The following is a 27,766-nucleotide window of genomic DNA, read 5'->3' as shown; positions in this document are numbered from 1 at the left end:
TTGAGGTGCATGGAGAGGTCATTTGTTTGGTTCCTTTCTAGCTTCTTGATGTAGGCACCAATTGCTATAAACTTTCCACTTGGCACTGCTTTTGCTGTGTCCCACAGGTTTTGATAGGTTGTGCTATTATTTTCATTTGTTTCTAGAAATCTTTTGATTTCTCTTTTGATTTCTTCGATGACCCACTGTTCATTCAGAATCATGTTGTCCATTCTCCATGTGTTTGCATATGGTGTAGATTCTTGGTTTGTTGATTTCGAGTTTCACTGTGCTATGATCTGAGAAGATGCATGGTATAGTTTCAATTTTTTTGAATTTGTTGAGGCTCCCTTTATGGCCTAGCATTTGGTCAATCCTAGAGTGCGTTCCATGCACTGGGGAAAAATATGTGAACTCTGTGGATGTTGGTTGGAAGGTTCTGAAGATTTCTATTAGCTCTGTTTGGTCTATAGCGTCAATTAGCTCTGTTGTTTCCTTGTTGAATTTCTGTCTGGTTGATCTGTCCATTGGTGAGAGTGGGGTGCTGAAGTCCCCTGTTACTATTATATTTGAATCTATATCTCCCTTTAAGTCCTTTAGTAATTCTTTCAAATAGCCAGGCGTCCTGTAATTAGGTGCATATACATTTATAATAGTAATGTCTTCATGTTGGATAGATTCTTTAAGCATTATATAATGTCCTTCTTTATCTCTTTTAATAGTTTTTATGTTAAAGTCTATTTTGTCTGATATTAGGATGGCCACACCAGCTCTTTTTTGCTTTCTGTTAGCTTGGAATATCTTTTTCCATCCTTTCACTTTCAGTCTGTGTGCATCTTTGCTGATAAGGAGTGTTTCCTGAAGGCAGCATATAGATGGATTCTCTTTTTTGATCCAATCAGCTAGTTTGTGCCTCTTGGTAGTAGAGTTAAGGCTATTCACATTCAGTGTGACTACTGTTAAGTACTGTATTTTCCTAGTCATGTTTCCTGAAAGGAGCTGTTTATGTATTTTGAGATTTGTTTGTAGCTTATTCTACATTCGCATTTTTGTAGTAAAGTTCTTGTTTTTGTATTTCTGTGTGCAGCACATCTTTGAGCCAGTGTTGTAGGGTTGGACATGAGGATACAAATTCTTTCAGTTTGTGCTTGTTGTGGAACATCTTTATGTCCCCTTCATTCATAAATGATATCTTTGCAGGGTATAGTATTCTAGGTTGGCATTGTTTGTCTTTTAAAACTTGAAATATATCATACAATTGTCTCCTTGCCTGCAGTGTTTGTGATGAAAAGTCTGGGTGAGTCTGATTAACTTATCCCTGAATGTGAATTGTCGTTTCTCTCTGGCACATTTTAGGATTTGTTCTTTGTGTGTCACTGAGCTGAGTGTTGTCACAATGTGTCGCAGTGACTTTCTCTTCTGGTCTAACCTGCTGGGGCTCCTGGCTATTTGTTGAATTTGTTTGTTACTATCCATTTGCCTCTGTTGGAAGTTTTCTGATATTACGTCATTGAAAACTCCTTCCAATCGATTCTCTCTTTCCACACCCTCAGGGACTCCTATTGTCTGAACATTACAATGCTTGATTGAATCTTGTAGGTCTCCAACCATATTTTTTTAATTTTCTAATTTCTTCTTCCTGTGTTTGAACTGACTGTATTATTTTTGGAAGTTTGTCTTCAATTTCTGATATTCACTCTTCTACTTTATCTTTTCGATTTCTGAGGGATTCCACGGTGTTTTTTATATGGTCAATTGAGCTTTTCATTTCCAGTATTTCATTCTGGCTTCTCTTTAGGATCTCTAATCCTTGGGCTTGCTTTTCGTTCAGATCCTGAATCTGTTTCTCATTTTTTCTAAGTAATCTGATTATTAATGTTTGGAATTCTTTTTCTGGCATGGTTTCAAATTCTTCAGTCTCTATTATGGATGGTTTAGCCTGCTCCATTGGTGAGTTCATAAGTTCTTCTATATTCTTATTCTGGATTTTTCCTTTGTTTTTTTTGGCATTTCTGTTGGCTTAATTTTCAGGTTGATTTTCCTCTGCTATGGGCTGCTGTGGGTCTGTACCAATATCCAGTGTAAGCAGGCAGCTCTACCTTCTAGAATTTGTTTGTTTATTTATTTTTTTTTTTTGGTAACTTGAGTGGGCTGGTGTCAGGGCTTTGAGATGCCAAGCTCCGCTCCTTGGGGCCGGTTTTCCTGTTCCTTTCTTCACCCTAACATGCCTGGGCCTTACTGGTCAGCCACCCTCCCTCTGCACCCCCTGACCAAACCACCTTTGGTCTCCACCCCTGAGTTTCCTCCTTTGGAATGTGAAAGCAGAGGCTGTTCTCCTTTACGCCTGAATGTAAACAAATAAGATGGCTGCTTTCTGCCCTCTGCAGCTCTGCTTGTGGAGGGGTGGAGACACCAAAGGATCCTGGAGTGTTCAATCCCTCAGTTCATCCCCCTGGATCGTGCCCTCTTCCCACGGGTGCTATTTACTTTGTGTTGATCTCAATTTCCTCCCCCACTCAGTCGTGTGTGTCTCCCTGTCCATCCCAGGGTGGGTTGAGGGTGGCGGCAGCGGCTGCAGTGGCAGCTGCAGCGGCTGCAGGGGTCGTGGCAGTTGCCTTGTCTCACCTCCCTTTCCAGCGCTGGTGTGTAGACCCGGCAGCTGGGGTCCTGTGCCGTGGGCACCCATACCCTCCCCGCAGGTCCACTGTGTCTCACTAGTTCTGGAAGAGTTTCCTGTGCAGTTTTTTCCCCTAACTTTTCCCCAAAACTACAGAATCTCCACTTTTATTAAACTATCTTTTCCTGGACTATCGGTGTGCTCCCTCCCTATTCTGCCATCTTGGAGCCCCCCCCCCCCCACAATGAGGTTTCACCTCAATTAGAATTATTATCATACAAAAAAATTAAAAAATAACAAATGTTGATGAGGATGCAGGTAAAAACGTACCCTAATACATTGATGGTAAGAATGTAATCTTGTACAATCATTTTGGAAGCCAGTATGAACATTCATCAGAAATCTGAAAAATAAAGTATATGACCCAACCATGCCACTGCTGGGAATTTACCCAATTGAAATGAAAGCAAAATACCAAAGAGTTATCTGTATCCCTCCCCCCCATGTTTATAGCAGCTCAATTCCAATAGCTAATCAGCCAGTGCCGTGGCTCACTAGGCTAATCCTCCACCTGCAGTGCCAGCACCCCAGGGTCTAGTCCCGGTTGGGGCTCCAGATTCTGTCCTTGCTACTCCTCTTCCAGTCCAGCTCTCTGCTGTGGCCCAGGAAGGCAGTGGAGGATGGCGCAAGTGCTTGGGCCTTGTGCCCGTGTGGGAGACCAGGAGGGGGCACCTGGCTCCTGGTTTCGGATCAGCACAGCATGCAGGCTGTGGCAGCCATTTGGGGGGTGAACCAATGGAAGGAAGACCTTTCTCTCTCTCTCTCTCTCTCTCTCTGTCTATAACTCTCTATCTCTCTCTCTCTCACTGTCTAACTCTGCCTGGCAAAAAAAAAAAAAAAAAAAAAAAAGTAATGGAACCAACCCAGATGTCCATCAACTAATTTTTGGATAAGGAAATTGTACATAAACACAGTGGGATACTACTAAGCCATAAAAAGAATGGAATCCTTTCTTATGCTACAAAATGGATGCAACTGAAGACCATTATGCTTAGTGAAATAAGCCAGTCCAATAAGGACAAATAACACCAAATAATACCAAATACAAGTAATACAAATACAAATAATACCAAATACAAATAATATCAAATTAAGTTTCCTTAATTTGGGGTAACTAATATAAAACATACAAAAACAATGTAATATATATGAATGAAATTGACATTTTGAGATTTGATTATTGTTTATAGCCTGTGTATGTACTCTTGAAAAAATGACAGTTCTACTTACTACTTGCTGTTTTCTGTAGTTAGTTTAGGATTAAGCTTGTAATTATAAAGGGAATTGAATGTATGTCATTGTACAACTGAAAAAACTAAGAAAGGAAGAAGAAGCAAGAATTATAGTCAGGGAGCATTGGGTATTACGTATCATAATACTGCTAAATCTGTATTTATAACATACATGAAGTGTGTTCCCCTTATATAAATAAAAACAATTAATTTTTTAAGCTGGATGGATGTTAAAAAAAACTGTCACTTCAGTCATGCATATGTGCCAGGATGGTGTTGGCAAGAGGACCCTCCATGCTTAACTATCATAAAGAGAGGGGGGAACAACAGAATCTCGATTATTGTCCAGTTAAATACAACATGCTTTAAGCAAATGAACCTACAGAAATGTTTATCATCGTTCTCTATAATGATTTCTTGAAAAGTATGCTGGTGGATAATCCTCTTTTATCCTTTGTGGATGGGAATTGTACTCCTCCATTTCTGTAGACTGGATCTTCCAGTTGTCAGAATACCTTGGACATAAATCAAAAACGATGTTCTATGATCAATTGTGAACTGAAATTGATCACTTGGACTAGTGAGATGGCATTGGGACATGCCACCTTGATGGGATTAAATTGGAGTCCTCTGGTATGTTTCTAACTCTACCATTTGGGGCAAGTCAGCTTGAGCATGTCCCAAATTATATATCTCTTCCCTCTCTTATTCCTACTCTTATGTTTAACAGGGATCACATTTCAGTTAAATTTCAACACTTAAGAATAACTGTGTATTAATTACAGAATTAAACCAGTCATATTAAGTAGAACAGACAAAAAAAACTACTAAGAAGGATAATGTATTAAGTTGTTCATTAACAGTCAGGGCTATGCTGATCAAGTCACCGTTTCCCATAGTGTCCATTCCACTTTAACAGGTTTCCTTTTTGGTGTTCAGTCAGTTGTCACCGATCAGGGAGAACATATGGTATTTGTCCCTTTGGGACTGGCTTACTTCACTCAGCATGATGTGTTCCAGATTCCTCCATTTTGTTGCAAATGACTGGATTTCGTTGTTTCTTACTGCGGTATAGTATTCTAAAGAGTAAATATCCCATAATTTCTTTATCCAGTCTACCGTTGATGGGCATTTAGGTTGGTTCCAGGTCTTAGCTATTGTGAATTGAGCTGCAATAAACATTAGGCTGCAGACCGCTTTTTTGTTTGCCAATTTAAATTCCTTTGGGTAAATTCCAAGGAGTGGGATGGCTGGGTCGAACGGTAGGGTTATCTTCAGGTTTCTGAGGGATCTCCAGACTGACTTCCATAGTGGCTTGACCAGTTTGCATTCCCACCAACAGTGGGTTAGTGTCCTTTTTCCCCACATCCTCGCCAGCATCTGTTGTTGGTAGATTTCTGTATGTGATCATAATGAAAGGACTAAGAGTCAAAGGGAGCACATAAACGAGTCTAGTACCTGCTAACACTAACCGATAGAATAAATAAAGGGGAGAGTGATCCAACATGGGAAGTGAGATACTCAGCAGACTCATAGAATGGCAGATGTCCTAAATAGCACTCTGGCCTCAGAATCAGCCCTAAAGGCATTCGGATCTGGCTGAAAAGCCCATGAGAGTATTTCAGGCATGGAAAGCCAAGACACTCTGGCAAAAGATCTCTGTGAGTGAGATCTCAGTGGAAAGAACAGGTCTTCAAAGAAGGAGGTACCTTTCTCTGAAGGGAGGAAAGAACCTCCACTTTGACTATGACCTTGTCTAAACAAGATAAGAATCGGAGAACTCAGAGGGCTTCAATAGCCTTGGAAACTCATGACTGGAGCATAGGGAGACTACTGATGCCATAGACAGGAGTGTCAATTGGTAAAGTCAACAACAGGAGTCACTGTGCACTTACTCCTCATGTAGGATCTCTGTCCTTAATGTGCTGTGCATTGAGATTTAATGCTATAACGAGTACTCAAACAATATATTTCACTTTGTGTTTCTATGGGGGTGCAAACTGTTGAAATCTTTACTTAATGCATACTAAACTGATCCTCTGTAAAAAAAAAAAAAAAAGAAATTGTCAACTCCCAACTTGACTCTCACTGGGATTAAACATGACAATAGGTCTGCTCTGATTTCATCAGCATTTAAAAAAAATCATCTATTATTTTTCACTTTATGTTTCTGTGTGGGAGCAAACTGTTGAAATCCTTACTTAATGTATACTAAGCTGATCTTCTGTATATTAAGATGATCAAAAATGAATCTTGATGTGAATGGAAGGAGAGAGGGAGTGGGAAAGGGGAGGGTTGTGGGTGGGAGGGACGGTATGGGGGGGAAGCCATTGTAATCCATAAATCGTACTTTGGAAATTTATATTCATTAAATAAAAGTTAAAAAAAAAAGAAAAAAAAAAAAAACGATGTTCTGTCAACCCTGACATCTTGTCATTTGCAGCAACATGGATGGAACTGGAGGTTGGTATGTTAATTGAAATAAACCAAGCACAGAAAGACAAGTATCATATAATCTCATTCATATGTGGAGCCTAAAAAATAAGTTATCATACTGAAGGTAAAATTATAATGACAGTTACCGCATGCTGGGGTAGGAAGTAAGAGGAAGGGAGAGATGGAAGTAGAGTGGGGAAAACTTGATTGACAGGTAATAGGTTATAATTACATTGGAGTAAGAAGTTCTGGGGTTCTTCTGCACAGTAGGTTAAGTATAGATAATGTTTATATGTATTTCTCCATTAAAAAACCAAGATTATAGAATTTTAGATGTTTTCATCATGAAGAAATGTTGAAGGATTGAAAGGATATACACTTAGAGAAATAAGCCAGTCCCAAAAAGACAAATACCATATATTCTCTCTAATCTGTGGTAACTAATAGAATACCTAAAAGGTGATCAAAAGCAGTGAAATTGATACTTTCAGATGCAATGACTTTGAATAGCTGTTGTCTTGACTGTGGAGGAACATTTTCTTTTTCATACTATTTGTTGAACCTTTACTTAGTGTAAAGTTAATCTTATGTATATAAAGTTAATTGGAAATGTATCTTAGTAAGAAAAAAGAATAAGAAAAAGAAGAGGGAGGAGGAAGAAGAATGGGAGGAAGAAGGGTGGAAAGAATCACTATGTTCCTAAATGAAATGGGTGAAGTTTGTAAACCTTAAATAAATGGTTTCTAAGTTTAAAGATAAATAAATAAAATAGATAAAAATAATTTTTAAAACTTTTAAAAATAAACAAATAAATAAATAAATGAAAGAATAAACATGTTTACCATCACTGGATATTCCATAATGTAAATACATGCACCAAAACATCACATAAGCTACAATTATGTATAGTTTTTATATGTCATTAAATTTTAAAAATATAGTAATTTATAAATTTAAGTAAGGAAATTACAAAAAAAAAAAAACAACTTTGAATTTAGGAGAAGTACTAAGCAATCTCTCCACAGTGTTCCAGGATTCCAACATGATACACTAGAGAGTGACCATGATAGCCTAATTTTCCTTTCTTATCCATTTATTCCCTTGAATTTTCAGTCTTTCCAAAATAAGCAGTACTTATCTCTGTACATTACAAATAAATGGCCCTTAGAAATACTTACTAATTTGGTGTGTAAACCTGTGTCAGAGCACACTAGCTGTTCCTAAGCAGCAGCTCTCTAACTAGGAACAAAGTAAAAAGATTTTTCTATGAGAATAGAAGGCCCAGAAGCTCACACAGGGCCATGTCTAAGCTAAAAGTTTCAATTAAGAAGCAAGTGATGGATTATTCAAGAAACTGCGACAGGACACTTGTTTAACTCTTGACAACAGAAGGCTACAGGTTCTGGAGTCAAACTTCGCACTGGCAAGTCCTAACTTGTAATTTACTGGCTTGAAGACTTCCAGAAGACTGTTTAAACTTGCTCTGCTTCAGTTATCTCATCTTTGATGTGAGGAAAATCATATTACCAGCTGAAGAAATTAAGAGTTCAATGACTCGTCAAAAAAAATATAAAGAGTTCAATGACTCAATAACTCCATACAACTTAGAAAAGCACTTAAATGTCCAACAAATATTGAATATCATAATTGTTAACAATATTAGATTACTATCTAATTAAATGTTTAAGATAACAAAATATGGGGCAAGTGCTGTGGCTTAGTAGGTTAAGCCTCCGTCTGGAGCATCAGCATCCCATATGGTTGCCAGTTCATGTCTCAGCTGTTCCTCTTCTGAACCAGTTCTCTGCTAAAGGCCTGGGAAAGCAATGGAAGATGGCCCAAGTGCTTGAGCCCTGCACCCACATGGGAGACCTGGAGGTGGCTCCTGGCTCCTGTCTTCAGATTGGCCATTTGCAGAGTGAACCAGGGGATGGAAGACCTTTCTCTCTGTCTCTACCCCTCTTTGTGACTCTGTTTCTCAAATAAATAAATAAATCTTTAAAAAAAGATAGTAAAATAAAGTTTTATTTTAGGGTAAGGAGATCTTTCTAAATATGGTCTGAAAGTCTAGAAAATAGAAAAAAAGATAAAAGTACCATCAGAATTCCTGATATTATATAAAGTGTAATACATATAAACCTCTCAGTAGATTGTATGGAATATGCTACACTGAATTAGTATGAGCTGGAAGAGACATTGGAAATAATAAGAAAATTAAATTAATTACAACTCAGTAGTGATAGCGTATACTACTTAAATTACAAATAGAAAGGCCAATACAGGGCATTACAACTGGCATATAAGCTATAGCAATAAATGATCTATGGTCCCAAATTTAAAGTTATATTTCTGTGACTGAATGTGTGTACTTGTATGCCCACAAGAAGAAATACACCTGAGATACACTAAAAATGCTAACAATTTTCTCTAATGATGGAATTGTGGATGTCTTTGTTATCTTTTGGAGTTTTTTTAACTTTCTGTATCAAGTATGTATTATCCAAAGTATTAATCAAAGTAAAAGTACAAATTCCTTTCTAAAACAATGAAGAAGCAATCTAGTGTAAGGATTCTTTTAAGATATTTTCTGAAGTTCACGTGAAAATATATCAGGATCATATCTCAGAATTTACTCTATTTGTAAGCCAGTACAACAGTCAACCACACTTTCATATACCTTGGCATGAAGACATGAGGTTTCTATGTCCATTTATTATAAGCAGCTGGAACAGAAAGCAGTGTATTGGTTTGCCCTTATTTCCTGAGCCCAAACTCTCACAGTAAAACATAATGAGACTCGGTGTTTCTCACCCACTGAGTGGAATGAATTACATAAGAGATGAATTACTGAAGAGCTCTACTAGAAAGCCTATGACCTTTTACAGTTACAGGTGATAAATTGGCCAACTTCCTCTCCAAGGAGGGACACTACATTTATCACTCTGGAGTTTAAATCTCCTCCAGGAAAGGGAACATCTCTATCTCTTGCGCTGCTTGCTTATACAAGCTTCCTGAAAGGATAAACCGCAGAAAAAATTCTGACAGTGACTTTGTTCAGAAAATGAGATCTATCTTCCAACAAAACAATCTCATCAATTTACAGACATTTGAAATAAGTCTATTTGAAGGTGTAAATTCATAAAACACTTCATATGTAGAGATGGTTACCTTGAACCATAGCTAACTACACAAGCTTCCCCAGCATGTACTCAAGGACAAAATATCGAATGTTTTGCACAGCTTCTCTTCGCCCTACTTTCCCCTCCCCCATCGCATAATTTTTTGCTCATGAGAAATACCCAAAATCTTTGAGTTTGCAGCCAGGTTTGAATTCATATCTTTAGCCTTATTTTTTATGAAATGAATTCTATTATTTTCTTTTTATGTAATAAATATATAGCAGAAATTCATATCAACAGCAAAGAGGTATATCAACTGTGTTAAAACTGTAGAAATATTTATTAACTTTCTTTATTTTCTTGCTCCCTCTTGTTCGCAGGCATTTCAGGGAGTTTGATCTACACAAAATCACAAAGACAGCAACAGTTATGATGCTAGAGTGGTTGAGGCCAAAGTTGAAGGAGAAGTCAGAAGTTAAATGTTGTGATGTATTCTGTCAAGTACAAAAGCCAGCTTAGTGTGTTTTGTCACTCCTCATCTAAAAAACACACTGCCTAAGATAATTTTAGGTAAAAAAATTGATATGGATAAGAAACAAAATTCCTTTCTTTAACTGCATATCTGTGAATTTTTTTTCTTTCATTCAAAAACAAATCTACAGCTGACCTTGCCTGCAACAAGTTAGGCAATTGCCCCTTCACTTATAATTTGTTGGCACAAGAGTTGGCTGACTGCAGGGAGAATTTTTGCCTTGGTGCTAACAGGGTTTAAAAGAAATATTATGAAATACCAGCATGGTGAAACTAAAATGCTCATTCACTAAGAAGGAAATATGAGCTAATTTTTGTGAACACAAACAAATTTCCTCACAGACAGTTGGAGAGAGGGAGACAAACAGTGCAGTGCTCCAGGAAAGAAACTGTTTATTACTTGAGCTAAAAGCTGATTTTAGAGGAACCGAGACAGCCCAGCATGAAACGCTGAGAACTTAAATGCAGAGCATTCATCTGAGTGTCTAGAAGACCAGCAAGCTGGCTGTGTTGATAGCAGTTTCTCCTGGACACTGAGGTCAGAAGAGGTCCAAGGTTGCCATTGAAGTTAACAAAATGACTCATTATCTCTTCAGTAAATGTTAGCCATGTTCTTAGATAGCTACAGTAAGGGATCTAGAAAGAATCTCACTTTTCACATGCATCTATGCATTGTATCCATTTTACTTGTTTCCATAATGGCAAGTGGAAATCTTTAAGAACCTTTAGAATATCCTGTATGTATTTTTGAGACATTATTCCTACAGTTGTAACCAAGTAAGTTTTGCTCAGACATTTATTTATGTAACAAAAATCCATAAATATGCATCATAAATATAATAACTAATATTGAATCACTGGAATATTAGTTCAACTCTACTACCTCTCTCCTTAGTGATAAAGCTTTCCCTTCAATACCATTTTCCCTCTCCATCTTCAGTACTGCAATCAAGCTTCCTCCAAAAACAAAAACATTTTAAAGATTCAACAATTTATTCATTCAAAAGGCAGAATGAGAGCTGAGCCAGACCAAAGCCAGGAACAACTCCTTTCAAGTCTCCCACAGGGACCCTAGTGATTGGGCCATTTTTACTGATTTCCCAGACACATCAGCAGAGAGCTGGATAAGAACCAAAGCACCTGTGACTCAAAACAGTGCCCCAGTGTGTGGGAAGCCAGCATCGCAAGAGTGCCCTAACTTGCTATGCCACAGCACAGGCCCCAGCCCAGGGTCTTATCAGATATCAAGGCTGTCCAATTTTTTAAATATATAGCATGCCTAGAGAAGAGTATATTTTTATATATACCACTTGATAATTATCATTGACTCATAAATTTATCTAAGGGGTGCTTAACTATTATTCATAAGGCCTTAATACAAAACATTGTAAGTACTCTTATGTGTGTGTGTGTGTGTATATATATATATAACAAATATACTGATAAATTAATATACAAGGGAAAATCCAAAATACCTGTTGTTTGAATTATTTATAAATATCAAACAGTGCTTTGTAAAGCTAGGCATCTCTATCTTCATTTAAATTGTAGAATTGGAATTTCTAATAACTAACACACTTCCCTCATTTTTCTTAGTTTATTTGAAGACAGAAGTTGTTGATTTGTTAATTCCTCCTCTTACTCTCTTAGTCCTAAGGTGATTAACCATCTCTCAATTTTATTTTCATCTTTACTTGTGTTGGGGCCCAGAAAATGAAAATGATATCCCATGACTGGTGCTTTCATTCCTTGATACGTCTTCCAAGCCATCTCATAATTAAAGTCTTTCCCATGATTTCTTTCCCTTCTAGAGCAGGAAGAGTCTTTCTGGAAAGTCCCTTTATCTTCCTAGAGTTGAAACCTGCGAAAGAAGAAATGTTTACCTCTGGTTTCTTCCCTGAGCTTCCGTTAACTAATTCATATTTGAGAAAAAAATTGCCCCTAAAAAACCTACAAAGCATTCAAAACAAACACCTACTGAGAACTACTGAGAACTTTCTGAAGAGTGTCTGGACACAGCCATTCAGGAACACTTGGATAAGGTGCATATAAGGTCTATCTCATGTTTGCCAACTGGAGCTACCTTGAGCATAACTTGGTTCTTTACCTATTCCTTCTTTTTCTATTCTTAGGAATGTTCTGTTTTCGGAGATGATGCTTATAACCAATCACCCTAAAAAATTACTCTCCATCCTTCAAGAAACAAACACCCACGCTTACCAGAAATCCACCTGTTCAATCCAAACCAATATAAAGTTACCATGGAATGATAAATGAAAATTTATTATCATGGAATACACACATTATGACTAAAATTTGATCACTTAGGAGAACTTACCAAGACATCCACTAAGTCATTGGTCTTGTGTCTCCTGGATGTAGGCCACTCATTTTTTACACTGGATAAACTTTATGCTAACTGTTGTACAGTGTCTGTTTCTTTTCATCATCATATTTTCAGGAAGTAAGTCAAGAGTCAGTAAACACACATGAGCAGACTGTTGTCACACATCATTGTCCTCTATTCTAGTCCCATAAGGAATCCTATGAGAGTCATTGACCCTTTTGTAGGCCAAACCTATTCTGTTCCAAATCGTTGTGTGTTCTCCAAACCCAGTGAATTTCCCTAAGTCATCTACTGTTACCATGACATTTCCTATTTTGTCCCTCCCCTGTAAAGACAGCAAATACAAGCTTCTGGATATTTGGGAGCTGGGGTAACCACATTCCTGTGATTCCTCCCTTGTGTGCATGTGTGGTTCCCCCTTGTGCATGCTATCTTTACTCCTAAATCTTTCTTAGTTTATTCCAGTGAAATTACAGAGGGGAGAGGATTGGGGTGGGAGGATTTTCCTTCACCCTTACAGTTGCTTCTAAATTAAATTTCATAGGGTGTTAAAATTTATGACATGAAGTATGAAAAATAAGAGGGCCCGAATCCACAGATGTCATCAGTCGGCAAGCTTTGCTTAGGAAACCTATGACAGTGATTTTAACATTTACATAGCATTTTGAAATGTATCTGCAGAGTTTGCATATGAATCTTAATGTCCTGTCACTAATCTTTTACTGGAGAAAAGGAATAAATATGCAGAAATGTAGTTTTTTTTTTTTTTTTACTTGCTAGTATTAATAGAGTATATGGTAGGAAAAATAATTTTCTCCCTACCCTTTCTGAGTTATTAGGTGGCACTCCCTCTGATAAACAATAGATTAACAATAGGAAAACACACAGGAGTTAAATAACAAAAATCCCTCATGTGTACACAGAGACTCAGAGAAATCAGCAAAATTTGAAAGAGGTGGCTTTGAATTCAAGCTTAAACATCATCTTTGGCTGAAACAAAGACAGGAGGATAGAAGGAAGGCTGGCCACAGGAAAGTAAGCAGGAAATGTATGATAAACAAGAATAAAATTTGATATGTGGGTTTAAGTCTGGTCTGGTGCTTTGTTCATTGTTAAGAGTCTTGCTATCAAATAAGGTAGGTCCTTGCCCATTATGCATAACAGCAGTCTGTGATGATGGTCTTTTGAGAAGAAATGCTTTATTATGGGCCAGAAGGAGGCATGGTAATGAGATTCTGATTTACTTCTGGGTCTAAGGAAAATTTTGTGGATTGGGTGGGAGAGAACTATATTTGGGAATGTTAGAGAAATAAGTTCTAATTAAAAGGGCCTTGAATCAGGGTATCACAATGCAGTCATGTCCTATGCATTTCTTTTATAAAAGCAAGAACTTAAAAAATATTATTAGATCCACAGTTAAAACATAAGATGGGGAAATTTTCCAGAAAATAATGAGAAACAATAAGAGGTTACATAGTATGTACCATCAGGGGAAACTGGTGAAGGGAGTAATCTTGCCTAATATCACCATTCAGTGATCAGGTAATCCTGCTCTTCCTGATAGAGAGAAGATACCCTCATTAAGGGAGCTTTCCTGGATAGATGGGAATTTCCCTTACAGAGAGATAGCGTCTTCTGTGCCTGCAGTTTCTTAAAAATAATCTACTCACAATAATCCCTGTGCCAAAAAGAAAATTTTGGAATTTCAAGTTATAGTCCACGACAATTGGGTATATTTAGTTCTCTCTACGCTTAAGAAAGAGCATCCATCTACTTTAAGTTCAAGAAAAATAACATGATTCTACCCCCGTTAGTAGTTCATGACACATGATGGCATTTATTTATTTTGCCAACTCACTCAAATTGACAAGAAAAAATAATCTATTCCCATCACTTTCAATAATCACAACTTTTTTTTCATTCATATTATCAACTATTAGCCTCACTTCTTATTTACTAGGAAACCAAAAAAATTAATTTCTGTACATTGTTGCCTCCATTCCATCAATATATTTATATTTACACCATATACTTTGTCTATCATCTACATTCATATAGAAATCCCCTCCTCATATATATTGTATGGAAGACTTTCCCTGTACTTACATGAATACTGCAAGTAACCAGCGTGGGAAACCTAAAAACAGCTCCTGGCTCTTGATTTATCTCTGGCCCAGTCCTGGCCATTTGTGGAATGGACCAGTGGATGGAAAACCTCTGTCTCTGTCTCTGTCTCTGTCTCTGTCTCTCTCTCCCTTTCTCTCTCTCTCTCTCTATATATATATATATATATAAATGATATATATACACACACATATATATAATTCTGCCTCTCAAATAAAGAAAATGCATCTTTATTAGAAATAGTTGCAGAATGGTAGCACATACATCTAAGAATTGCTATAAGTTATATGAGATCATTCAATTAAACTATCAATTACATAATTAGCTCAATAGTTGTCATAACCAGGGCTGGTTCTGTGGCACAGCAGGTTAAGCTGCTGCCTGAACTGCCAATACCCATATAAGCACCAGTTCGAGTCTCAGCTGCTCCACTTCCAATCTAGCTCCCTGCTAATGGCCTGGGAAAGCAATGGAAAATGGCCCAAGTGCTTATGCTGCAGCACCCATGTGGGAGATCCAGATGAAGCTCCTGGCTCCTGCCTTTGTTCTGGCCTAGCCCTGGCCTTAACAGCCACTTGGGGAGTGACCCAGCACATGGAAGACTTCTCTTTCTTTGCTTCTGTCTCTTCCTCTCTGAATGCTGCCTTTCAAATAAATATATGACTTTTTATAAAAAGTCATATAACATATAGTTAATATTTTATAACATGAATTTTGGTAATTAATTATTATTTTAAAAATGTTGTTGTCTCTACTTTCTACTCTGGAATCCATTCTCAATGGTAGCAAATAAGCATATGACTGTGTAAGAGGAATCTGGTCAAAGTCTAGACAAAATGCAAAAATTATGTTGAATATTTCAAAAAGAGTGGATTTTAAGCAATATATGGGCATGGAGATTTTGAAAGTCATGAAGAGCAAAATGAGAAAGAAAAAAAATAAATAAGAGATAAGAACATGCAGAAAACAGATAATATCTCTAGGGCTAAGGGAATTTCAGGAGAAAGCACAGTTATGGGAAGAAGAACTAAGTGTAGCATTGCTGCCTAAAAAGTTGAGGGATTAGGTAAAACACAATATCAGACGACAGAGCCCAGAAACCAGAGAGTGAGAATACAAGATGAAGAACTATGACTTCCCCTCTCTTTTCAGTTTTTTTTTTTTTTTTTTTTTTTTTTTTTTTTTTTTTTTTTGACAGGCAGAGTGGACAGTGAGAGAGAGAGACAGAGAGAAAGGTCTTCCTTTGCCGTTGGTTCACCCTCCAATGGTCGCCGCGGCCGGCGTGCTAGGGCCGGCACACCGCGCTGATCCGATGGCAGGAGCCAGGAGCCAGGTGCTTTTCCTGGTCTCCCATGGGGTGCAGGGCCCAAGCACCTGGGCCATCCTCCACTGCACTCCCTGGTCACAGCAGAGGGCTGGCCTGGAAGAGGGGCAACCGGGACAGGATCCGGCGCCCCGACTGGGACTAGAACCCGGGGTGCCGGTGCCGCAGGTGGAGGATTAGCCTAGTGAGCCGTGGCGCCGGCCTCTTTTCAGTTTCTGATATCCCATTATTGCCTCCAGTTGGGAAAACCCAACAAATAGCCACTGGAGAAACAACCTGGAAATTATTGACACACATATGTTTCCTGAATTACCCACCAGAGCAGGAAGAGTGCATGTGGAATGAAAAGACATTAGATGAATTCAGATAAGGGGGCATTTTGATAATTAGTGGCTACATGAAGTAATATAACTTTGATATCCTAAAAAAGTTAACAGAGAAATTTCAGAATAGGCTACTTAAGATCATTTCATGGTAAAAGTTCTAAAAGTATTTCCTTTATCTTATTTATCCATACATTTGTGGTACAGTGTTGCAGTCAAATTTTCTGTGTGGAAAACGATGTTGTATGAGAATGGAAATAGTAGCATAAGCACCATTAAAAGAGAGAGAAAAGATATCCAGAGACAACGGAAATTATTGTGCTCAAACTTTAACAAAAATCTTCATTGTCTTCTTGGTGAAAGGAAATGTTATTCAGTTTTCAGCTTGTTGACATCTTTTTCTTTCTCCAAGTAAATGTTGGCACTCTGCGTAGGGGTGTTTGACATGTGTGTGCGTTTCAGATTCATACTGTAGAGATGATGGACTCAGAAAGTAGACAACTTTTGTTTGAATCACAGATCTCTTTCCCTCTTTTACTGTAAGACTTCAGGCAAGCAAATTAACCAGTTCATGCTTCAAACTTCTCATAATTGAAATAATAGAAGTGTTAGTGCTTACCCATAATGTTGCATTCAATGAGTTTATATATACACAAAACAATTTAAAAGTGTATCTGCCACTGTACAAAATTAGCCTTATATAGATGCTATCAATTTTCTTTTGTTTCTGTTGTTGATTTTGATGTATTTTGAATTTTTTTGTTTTTTTTTTATCACATACGTTTTTTCATGCTGTTCAGTATTTCTCAAAATAACATGATATGTAAAATTAGCAATAGTTGTATTCTATGGAATGATGTATTTAATGCATTCATCCACTCATTCATTTTGATCTAAATTTCCCAGCAGCAGCTGAGATCCCTCAATTTCAAATAAGCCCAGATGAAGTGGAAATAAAAACACAAAATTTACACGGCTTCAAACACCTGATTGAATATGCTTGACATACTGTCTGAAAATTACACCAAATGATGAAATTTTCTTTACAACATCATGTTCAAATCTAATCATTTGGCTAAAACATCTTCCTGGGAACCTTATGTACTGAAGCAACTATGAGAGTGATTTTATGCTGTTCTTACTGAGAATATGCCTCCCAGAAGGGAAAAATGGAGTTCAAATTGAGCTTATATTTTAGTTACCTCTTTTATCACCTTTACATGTGTCATGAGAACTATGTAACAGTGTCAGCCACTTCTCTACTACCAAGAATGTTGATTTAAGTATGAAGTGAGTGGGTTTTACCATTCATCACAAACTATTACAGTCCATATGTGACAGGAATGAATTCTACAGTTTTCAATGACTAACTTATAGTAAAGGAATACAAAGTGTACATATTTCACGGGTTGAGAGTCTAGCATAATCATGGTGAATTGTGTTTAAAATATCTTTTAAGCAATTCTAGGAATATTTACTATGTGTGTGTGTGTGTGTGTTACCTATATTAGGGCTGCCTAATTTTCTAGCTATCAGAATACAACATAAATAAAATTAACTTTTCACAACCTCTCATTCCCCATCACTTTTCAGGTTACCTACTTTTGCACAATTACCTATTAAATATTGCCTACACAAACAAATTTTAGTAGAGTCATACTTTTTTCAAAATTTAAATGCCATAAGTAATATCCAATGACCATAAATATAATCACATACTATTTCCACAAAATTTTGTATTTGTGATTTTCCTTTTTACAAAAGTGTTTTTCAACTAAATACATAGAATTTAAGTTTATGATTCAGTTTACTTGACAGTTCTACATGCCTATGTATTATGTGACAATCCCAGAAAACAAGATTTAGCACCTTCATGTCACCACAGAAAGTTCTCTCACCTCATTTTCTAAGCAATTTGCCTTCCAGAAACATCAATTTATGACTTGTGGAAATTTGGCCATAGATAGGGGTACTTCAAAATGTTCATAGGAATGGAATAAGAAAAATTCCTTTTGTTGTAAAAACAGTTTTGATTTCTAAACATAATAAGGTCCTTTATAAAGTTTATGAAAAATGCATGTTATAGAAAAATTCATGGATTTCAATTTTTCACAGCAAAATAAACTTATCTTTTAATCCCAGTTTCTATGAACTTTGTAAAATCCCCAGTATCAATTTGTTTTTTCTTTCTATGGTCCAGCTTCTTCTGCTCAGTGCAGTGTCTGTGAGATTCATCCATCTTGTTGTATATCTTGGTCTAAGATTCCCTTTCTTGCCAAGTAATACTACATTATGTGGGTTTACCAGAATATCTTTAATTGTTCTTCTGCTAGTAGGTTCATGGTTTGCTTTCAGACTTAGGTTATCAGAATTTGTAATTATTATGGTTTACTGACCTATAGTCATTGTGTGGGTATGCATGCATGTATATTTATGTGGGTATCCTCAAAATCAGATTATAATAAGAGTAAGTAAACAATAGACTACTGATTCATTTCCTGGTTGTATTTTTCATGAGCAGAAATTATAACTTTTAATATTGTCTAATTTACCAATTTCTGCCATTATGACTAATTCTATTTTTCATCCTGTCTGACAATGCCTTGCCTATCTTCATAGTTACAATGATATTCTTCTGTATTTTCTTCTACAAAGCACGGCTCTGGGGTATATGCTTAAGTCAATGATGCAACTTGAACCAAATTCTGTTTGTAGAATTATTAAAAAATTATGTTTACATCTTCTATATTAGTATTTACTTAGTACCATTTGACTTGACATCTATAAAAATGTTTTAATATTTATGCAAGCTGAGAAACTTTGAGTTTGGTGTTTCTCAGTTAAAGAGGTTGGTATAGAAAACAAATTTTCATAGTTAGGAAGCACATACTATTATTTTTGGATAATTCTTACCTAAAGGAAAATAATACAACGCAATAGTTGTTGTGGACTGGATTTTGTCCCCTCAAATTTCGTATGTTTATGTGTGAATTTCCATTTCCTCGGAATGTGACTTTTTTGCAAGGAAGAAATTTAAAGGGCAATGAAGTTAAAATAAATCCTATAGAGTGGGCCCTAATCCAATTTTATAGGTGTCTTTATAAGAAAAGGAGATTATGGCACACCATGGATGTTTGAATGCACAGAGGTATGGCCAGCCACCCACAGATAAAAGAGGGAGTCCTCAGAGGGTATCTTCTACTATCTAGAACTTTGAGAAAATAAATGTCTTTTGGTAAAGCCAACAAGTCTGGTATTTCATCAGACAACTCCTATGGACTGAGTCTGTCCCTTCCCCCACCTAATTCCTATGTTGACACCTTGACTTTCAATATGATTACACTTGGAGATAGGTCCTTTTTTTTAATAAACTTCGCTTCTCATGCCATCTTCCACAAATTTACTTGAATTTTTGCTTATTTATTCAAGAGGCAGGGAGAAGACACAGACAGACAGAGGTCCCATCTGCTAGTTTACTATCCAATTGTCAAAATCAGCCAGGGCTGGGCCAAAGCCAGAAGCCAGGAACTTGACAGAATCCCCCTGTTGATAGCTTGAGCCATCACCTGCTGCCTCCTAGAGTTTGCATTAATAGGACACTGGAATCAAAAGTGGAACTGAGAATTGAACACAGGCACTTGCGATACAGGATGAGGTAGTGAAAGGCTACCACAAAACACCACAAACACTGCAGTAAAAGGAGAGATTCATCGCCCAGAGCTGTGGCTGCCTCTCCATGCGTGAGAGAACAGCAGCCTGTATTAGGAGGACAAGTCTTCTTAGAGCTTAGCAGAGATAAGAAAGTAAGCTCAGCAAATTTCATCGTGTGGAGTGAAGGCAATGCGTATGGTTGGGCCATGTGGTCACCTGACTTCTGGTAAACCAGGCTGAGCTTAGGAATCTGAAACTTAAAATTGTTGTACAAGGTGGCAACTGGGCCAGAACAAAGGTGGAACCTGAGGTTTAAGGTGGCACCTGAGGCTTAAGATGGCACCTCAGATAACATGGCACCAGTTTTATTAACATTCCCCATTTTGTTTTGTTATAAAGCAAGCACTGTATGGGATTATATCAGCCCCAAAGCCAAGGAAGGGTGGAGAGATGATTATATTTCTTCTGGATCTACTTTCTGCTGGCATGAGATGATGCCTTAAGCTTCGATTTCCTGGGAAGGAAGTGGAGTACATCCCTGTAGCAACATTTGATTGACTGGCTGGTTGATGAAGGCTTTGGTTTGTTCCACTATCGCCTCCTGTAAACACTTAAACAGACAAGGTACTATAACGGCCAGGGTGAGAATAGTGGCCAATGGTCCTAGGAGCAGCATTAACCAAGTGATTAGAGAGTGCCATAGGGAGTGAGAGAGGAGGGTTTCTTTGGACCCTAGGGCAGTTTGTTTAATTATGTGGCGATTTGTTGGAGTGTTTTACCATTTTGCTCTACCTAGCCTGATTGACTAACATAATAGCAACATAGTTCTCCCAGAAAAACACAAGTTCCCCCTTTTTCAGCTGTTATAAGGTCCAGAGCTGGCTTATTTTGCAGCACTACACACACTAGTGAGGTGATCAGATTTTGAAGGCCATGAATAGCATCTACCAAAGTCTCTATGGATCTGGTGACCTCCTCTTGTAATCGTTGGAGTTGTTTTTGGAGCCAGTTAATAGAGATAACATTGTGGCTGAGAGCAGTTCCTGGGATCACCACTAAAGAGAGGGAAGCTGCAAAGAAAGATCACTCATCTGTTACTAATGTAGAGGCATTAGTCTGTAAAAGGAACTCTGAGTAGTTATACAATGTTAAGTGGGAGGGAAAGGATCACCAATGCACGTGGACCAGGCATAGAACTGTTGGCACAAGTGTAAAAGGCTTAATTAAAAACAAATGAGGCAGCAGGTGGGCTAAAGAAGTGAACAGTGGAAGTGATGGTCTCATTGCTAACACAGGGAATGTTAAGTGGTGTAAGCTCATTAGGTTGTTTTGTTTTGTTGGTAACCCAACACATTGTATCTTGTCCTCCAGAATGTAGCAGAAGATGACTGATGATTTTTTTGAGAATTGGAGGTAGAGGAGATTGTAGAAGAAACATTAGTGAGTAAAGAAAGTAGCTTCAATGAGAGGTTCCCAAAGGGCAACACATACAAAGCACTGTTGTTGGTAAAGGCAAGAGGGTAAAGTAGAATTGAACAGCTGGTAAAGTATAGTGAGGGAGAGATAAATGAGTTGTAACCACAGTAAGGGAAGGTTTATGACAGGGTTAATTATTTGAGACAGGTGCTTGGAGAACTCCCTTATTATATCAACTACCATATCTATAGGAGCTGTTGGGAGCTAGGTTCAGTCGTTGATAATTTTTATAGTTCCATGGGAATAGTACATATTAAAGCCCATATATAAAATGATGGATCCCTTGACTCCATCTTGCCAAAACTGAAGGTAGGGGTCACTTACAGTGAAATTTAAAAGGGTTTGGTCCAGGTGGTCTTTCTCTGCCTATGGCATCCAAGCTAGAGTGTTTTTATCTTGGGGCAAGACCTTAGAGAATTGTTTTTTTGTGAAGCGATACCTATGGTCAGTATAATAGTAGTTACAGGATCACGATGAGCAGCCTTTCCAGCAAGCATCATAACATGATTCGTGTTATCATTAGTTAGGGAGACATAATGTGGATGTCTTTCAAATTGAGATTAAAATGTACCTAGTCCAGGCCGGCACCAAGGCTCACTTGGCTAATCCTCTGCCTGCAGCGCCAGCACCCCAGGTTCTAGTCCCAGTTGGGGCACCAGATTCTGTCCTGGTTGCCCCTTCCAGGCAAGCTCTCTGCTGTGGCCAGGGAAGGCAGTGGAGGATGGCCCAAGTGCTTGGGCCCTGCACCCACATGGGAGACCAGGAGGAAGCACCTGGCTCCTGGCTTCGGATAGGCACAGCACGCCGACTGTGGTGGCCATTTGAGGGGTGAACCAATGGAAGGAAGACCTTTCTCTCTGTCTTACTCTCTCTCACTGTCTAATTCTGCCTGTCAAAAAATATATCTAGTCCAGTCAAAACAAGTATATGAGAGGCCTGATTGAAGTTGTAGTGTGATAGAGCCCACACAGCCCATGATGGGGCAGAAGGTGGAGTTAAGTAATTTGGCAAGAGTGGAAGTGGTGTAAATCTGGAATTGCCATGCATAATGTGTTCCTGGGGACAGTGTGGATGTAAGGACAACATAAAAGAGCAGAAGGGATGAGGTTATTGGGAAATTCATTGTGGTGTATGGAAGAGGGAGTGAGATAATAAGAGTAGGTATAGAAAAAGTAGACACTACAGAGTATCCTGCTTTTTTGATTCCTTGATGGTAGACAGAGCTGTCATCTGTAAACCATACTAGGGTGAAGTTAATGAAGGGATCTTCCTGAATCTTTGAGGGAAGAGGTGATAGGTGTTCAACGGTCTCAATGCAGGAGTGAGAAAGAGCCATGTGGTCTAGTGACAGCAAGAAAGGAGGAAGAAGAGCAGTTGGATTGAGGGGATGACAGGGTTTAAAAGTGAGGGTAGTTTTTTTTTTTTTTTTTTTTTTTGACAGGCAGAGCTAGACAGTGAGAGAGAGAGACAGACAGAGAGAAAGGTCTTCCTCCTGTTGGTTCACCCCCAAATGGCTGGCTCACTGCACCGATCTGAAGCCAGGAGCCAGGTGCTTCCTTCTGGTCTCCCATGCGAGTGCAGGGTGTTGCTCCCCCTCTTCGTGGAGGAACGACACAGGACCCTGCGCTGTTCTTTTGTCTGCTCGACCCTCCCCGGGTTTGCTGCTGGTTCTTCCCGGGTTGGCTACCGTCCCTTCCACCTCCGCGGAAGGGCGGTTCCCCCTGCCACTTTCCCCACTTCCGCGGGGGAGCGGCACACCGCCGGCCGGCTCTCTCGGGGGCTGCACAGGTGTTCCTTCAGATAGATGTTCCTGGTGCATGTTGTCTCTCTCCTCCTTTATAGTCCTCTTCCACCAATCCCAACTCTGCTACCCACACACTGTGTACGCTGCTCTCCTCCAATCAGGAGCAGGTCCTGCTGTTTATTGGTTGAACTGGAGGCAGCTGTGTAGAAGCTGTTTCCTCCTCTCCCAGCACCATATTGTGGGAGAGCAGATGCATAGAATAAGTCTTAATTCCAGTAACAGTCTAGTCCGAGTTGCTCCCAGTTGCTCCCCACAGCAGGGCCCAAGCACTTGGGCCATCCTCCACTGCACTCCCGGGCCACAGCAGAGAGCTGGACTGGAAGAGGAGCAACTGGGACAGAATCTGGTGCCCCAACTGGGACTAGAACCTGGGGTGATGGTGCCGCAGGTGGAGGATTAGCCTAGTGAGCCACAGTGCCCGCCATAGGGTAGGGTCTTTAATTGGTGCTACCTGAGGATCATAATATGGGATGGTGGGAGAGACTTGAAATCTTTTTAGGTTAGAAGCTCTGACAGGTGATGAGTGGAGAGGATAGTAAGTGGTGACCTGAAAGTCACTTTCTTAGACAAGCACCCATAAACAGAGTGCCCAACTCTTGACTGTAGAATCTAGTGTTTTTGAGAGATAGGCTACAGGGGCTAAAAATGGGTCAATTTGGTCTGAGAAGCCCTAAGGTTGTTCCTTGGTTTTTAGTGACATAGATGAGGAAGGGCCATGTGAGATCTGGTAAGTGTAAGGCAGGGGCCTATGGAATAGCCTGTTGGAGTCTATGGTATTGAGAGGTGACTGGGATTATAAGAGCCTCTCGGAGGGGCTGACATAGTGGGTAAAGCTGCTGCCTGCAGTGCAGCATCCCTTATGGGCACTGGTTCAAGACCCATTGGCTCCACTTCCCATCCAGCTCTCTGCTATGGTCTGAGAAAGCAGTAGAAGATGGCCCATGTCCTTGGGCCCCTGTACCCACACGGGAGACAAGGAAGAAACTCCAGACTGCTGGCTTCAGATTTGTGCAGCTCCAGCCATTGCAGCCAATTGGTGAGTGAACCAGCAGATGGAAGACCTCTGTCTCACTCTGCCTCTGGTTCTCTCTATGTGTAACTCTGAATTTCAGATAAATAAATAAATCTCTAAAAGAAGAGACTCTTGGACGGATTTCTTGGTGGCTTTGTAGAGTGCTTGGGCTAGAAGAGAGAAATTTGGAATCTATAAATGTAGGAATCTTGCAAAGCCTAGGAAGGAAAGAATTTCTTCATTGGTGGAAGGAGTTGGGAGCTTAGTTATGAGATGCTTCCTGTCTATGACAATACTCTTGAGAGTGGGAGTGAGAGTATGCTGAGATAGGTTACCTCAGATAAGGAAAACTGTGCCTTGGTTAAGGGTACTTGGTAATCTTTGGCTTCTGAAAAGTTAAGAAGTGTAGCAGTCTGTTGTTGGCTATCCATTTTTGAATGGCTGCAAAGGAGTAGGTCATTGACAAATGTCATCAACATGCTGTAGTTGGACAAATCAAGAGTACCTAGATCATTGGCCAGGGTTTGACCAAACAAATAAGGGCTGTCTCTCAACCCTTGAGGGAGAACAGTCCAAGTTAATTGAGTGGAGATGTGGGAATCCGGATCAGCAAACTGATCTTTTGAGGAGGAATGTAGAGGAATAGTGTTGAATGTATCTTTAAGTTCTAGAACCAAAAAGTGAAAAGTGGAAGCATGAATAGAGGAGAGGAGAGTAAATGGGTTGGGTACTATTGAATGTATGAGTACCACTATAGAATTGATTACACAGGTCTTGGGCTAGGCAGAAAGATCTGTTAGATTTTTTTTTTTTTTTTTTGCTACCAGGAAGGAAGTGTTATAAGGGGAGTTGGTTTTACAGAGTAAACCCTGAAAGAGATGTTTAGTAATGATAGGCTTTAATCTTCAAAGGCTGGAGAGGTGTAAGGGATACTGAGACTGAGAAAGAAAGGTTGAAGGGTCCCAAACTCTAATCTGCACCAGAGAATTATGAGCCACTATCAGATGGTGACTGGTGTCCCATAACCATGGGTTGACAGTGGACATGGAATCTGAGGTAGGCAGGGTGGTTGGGTTGAGATCATCTTGAGAAACCAATAACAGGAAGGGAGGGAATGGAAAGCTGGAGGATAGGGCCAGTGACCTGAACACTGAACTGATGGAGTATGTCATTTACCAGGAGATGAGTAGGACATTGAGGTATAATGAGGAAAGAGTGAGAAAAGGACATTGTATTAATTATGCAGAGCAGGTTGTGAGTCTGTAAGGATCTGTAAGGCTTTTCCTCCACTTTGTCTATGGAGGTTGAGGCAGTAGAGGTAGACCCCCACTACAGGGTAAGGACTGAGAAGGTGTCCCTGTGTGAGTAATGAAATTGGCCTGCCTGCTACTGTAAGAGTTATCCAGGGCTCCTGCAGAATGATGGTCATAGTTGGGTGCTGGGAGAACAGGCTTCTTCAATCCTTAGTAGCCAACCCTAGAAGGTCAATCTGGTGCATAGCGGGGATGGGGGGGTAGGGGTGGATGACCTACTGACTCAACAGACAAGAGGCCAGTACACTGCCTTCTGGCCCTTTTGGTGACATCTAGGAGAAGGACCCGAAAGATTCCAAGGATTGGGACATAGTTTGGTCCAGTGACTCATTTGGCCACATTTAAAGCACAGACCAAAGGATCAGTTGGATTCCTGTGGTTATTGGGATTACTGTAGGGATAAGGTTGCTGAAAAGCCTTGGCCAGCATTTGGAATTTTGCATTTTGGGCTCTCTCGTTCCTTATATTGCATAACTTAAAGGCTACCTCAGGAATTTCTGCCCATGGTGTTAATGGGCCCCTCTTGAGCCATTTTAAATTTGTGCTGATATCAGGGAAACCCTGGGCAAAGAAATGATTCATGAGGAGGCCCTGACCATCAGAGGATTCTGGGTCTAGATTGGTGTATTGGAGAAACGTCTGTGTCCAATGCTGTAGAAAGGTGGAACATTTTCTTTAATATCTTGAATAAATTCTCCCAGTTTATCATAATGTACTGTGGGGAGCAATCCGGACTAGACTGAGTTACTCGAATTAAGACTTATTCTATGCATCTGCTCACCCACAATATGGCGCTGGGAGAGGAGAAAACAGCTTCTACGCAGCTGCCTCCAGTTCAGCCAATAAACTGTAGGACTTGCTCCTGATTGGAGAGCAGCGTACTCGGTATGTGGGCAGCCGAGTTAGGAATGGCGGAGGAGGACTATAAAGGAGGAGAGAGACGGCATGCACGAGGAACATCTATGGGGAACATCTAAGGGAACCCGTGCCGCTCCCCTGCGGAAGTGGGGAATGCGGCCAGGGGGAACTGCCCTTCCACGGAGGTGGAAGGGATAGTAGCCAACCCGGGAAGAACCAGCAGCAAACCCGGGGAAGGCCGAGCAGACGAAAGAACAGCGCAGGGTCCTGTGTTGCTCCTCCACGAAGAGGGGGAGCGACATAATGGTGCCGTGACTCGGATAGGAAACCTAGCTCGGATAGGAAACCTGACTCGGATAGGAAACTTAGGAGGGAAGAAACGGGAAGAAGTGGAAAATACTGGAGAGAGAGACTAGCAAAGAGCCTAGGTGCCGGAAGAAGCTATTGAAAGCCTAGGCATAGACTCGGATATGGACTGTGGGAAAGAAGTTAGGATTGAAAGCGAAAGTGAAAGCTTTCATAGACTCAGATGCGGACTATGGCGGGGAAGCTAGGAGATTGAAAGCGAAAGAGAAACCTGGAGGAGGCTTGGACTCGGATACGGACTGTGGGGAGTAGCCAGGAGAAATGAGAGGAATATTGTTGGAAGAAAACTTAAGGAAACATACCGGGTAGAGAAAAATGTTGGGGAGGATGAGGCCGCGAGTGCAGGCCGAGGCGGAGATATAAGCCACCTTGGAATTCTTCAAGTCACCCCGGGGAGCAAGAGGCGAAGATCTGGAACCAGAGGCAGAGACGTGGGCCGCCAGGTTGAAATTCGCCAGGTTAGTCCGGGGAACTTGGACTGAATGCCGGTGGTGGCGGAAACATTCGCAGAAGCCGCCGCGTGCAGAGAGAGCACGGGGCGTGAATAGATAGAGAACGCGGGGCTGGCGCGCGAGGCCGTGGTGCGGGCGCGAAGTGCGTGGAGACCGCGGAGCGTGCGCGCAGAGCCGGGAACCCGCCGGTGGGGCGAGGCGCCGGGAAGCTGCGCAGAGCCGTGAAGCTGCCGCGGGGCGAGCCGCTGAGAAGCAGCCTCGGGGCGGAGCCCGCCGGCGGGGCGAGGTGCCGGGAAGCTGCAGGGATAAGAGAAACAGAAGTTTAGAAGTAAGATGAGAGAAATAGGAATGCTGGAAGATAGAAGTAAAATGGGAGAAATAGGAATGCCCGGAGATAGAGAAATAGAGAAATAGAAAGGCCTCCCTACAACACTGCAATGTGAGAGCTTGGATTCGGTCTGCCCGATTAGTGAGGCGATAAGCACCTGCGGTGGCTAGCAGCTTATGCACCGCAGGTCACCGAAGACAGGCACGAATTAACATCAGTAAGGCTTCCCCACAATACCGCAATTAGAAGGCTTGGATTCGGTCTGCCTGATTAAGGCGGTAAGCGCCAGCAAGCAGCTCGACCAGAGTATGAGCTGCAGGTCACCGAAGATAGGCACGAACCAACACTAATAAGTCTCCCCCACAATAAGGCAATGAGAAGGCTTGGATTCGGTTTGCCTGATAGGTCTTGTAA

Source organism: Oryctolagus cuniculus, chromosome 4, assembly GCF_964237555.1.
Source record: "Oryctolagus cuniculus chromosome 4, mOryCun1.1, whole genome shotgun sequence".
Lineage (NCBI taxonomy): Eukaryota > Metazoa > Chordata > Mammalia > Lagomorpha > Leporidae > Oryctolagus > Oryctolagus cuniculus.
This window is presented reverse-complemented; position numbering follows the sequence as displayed.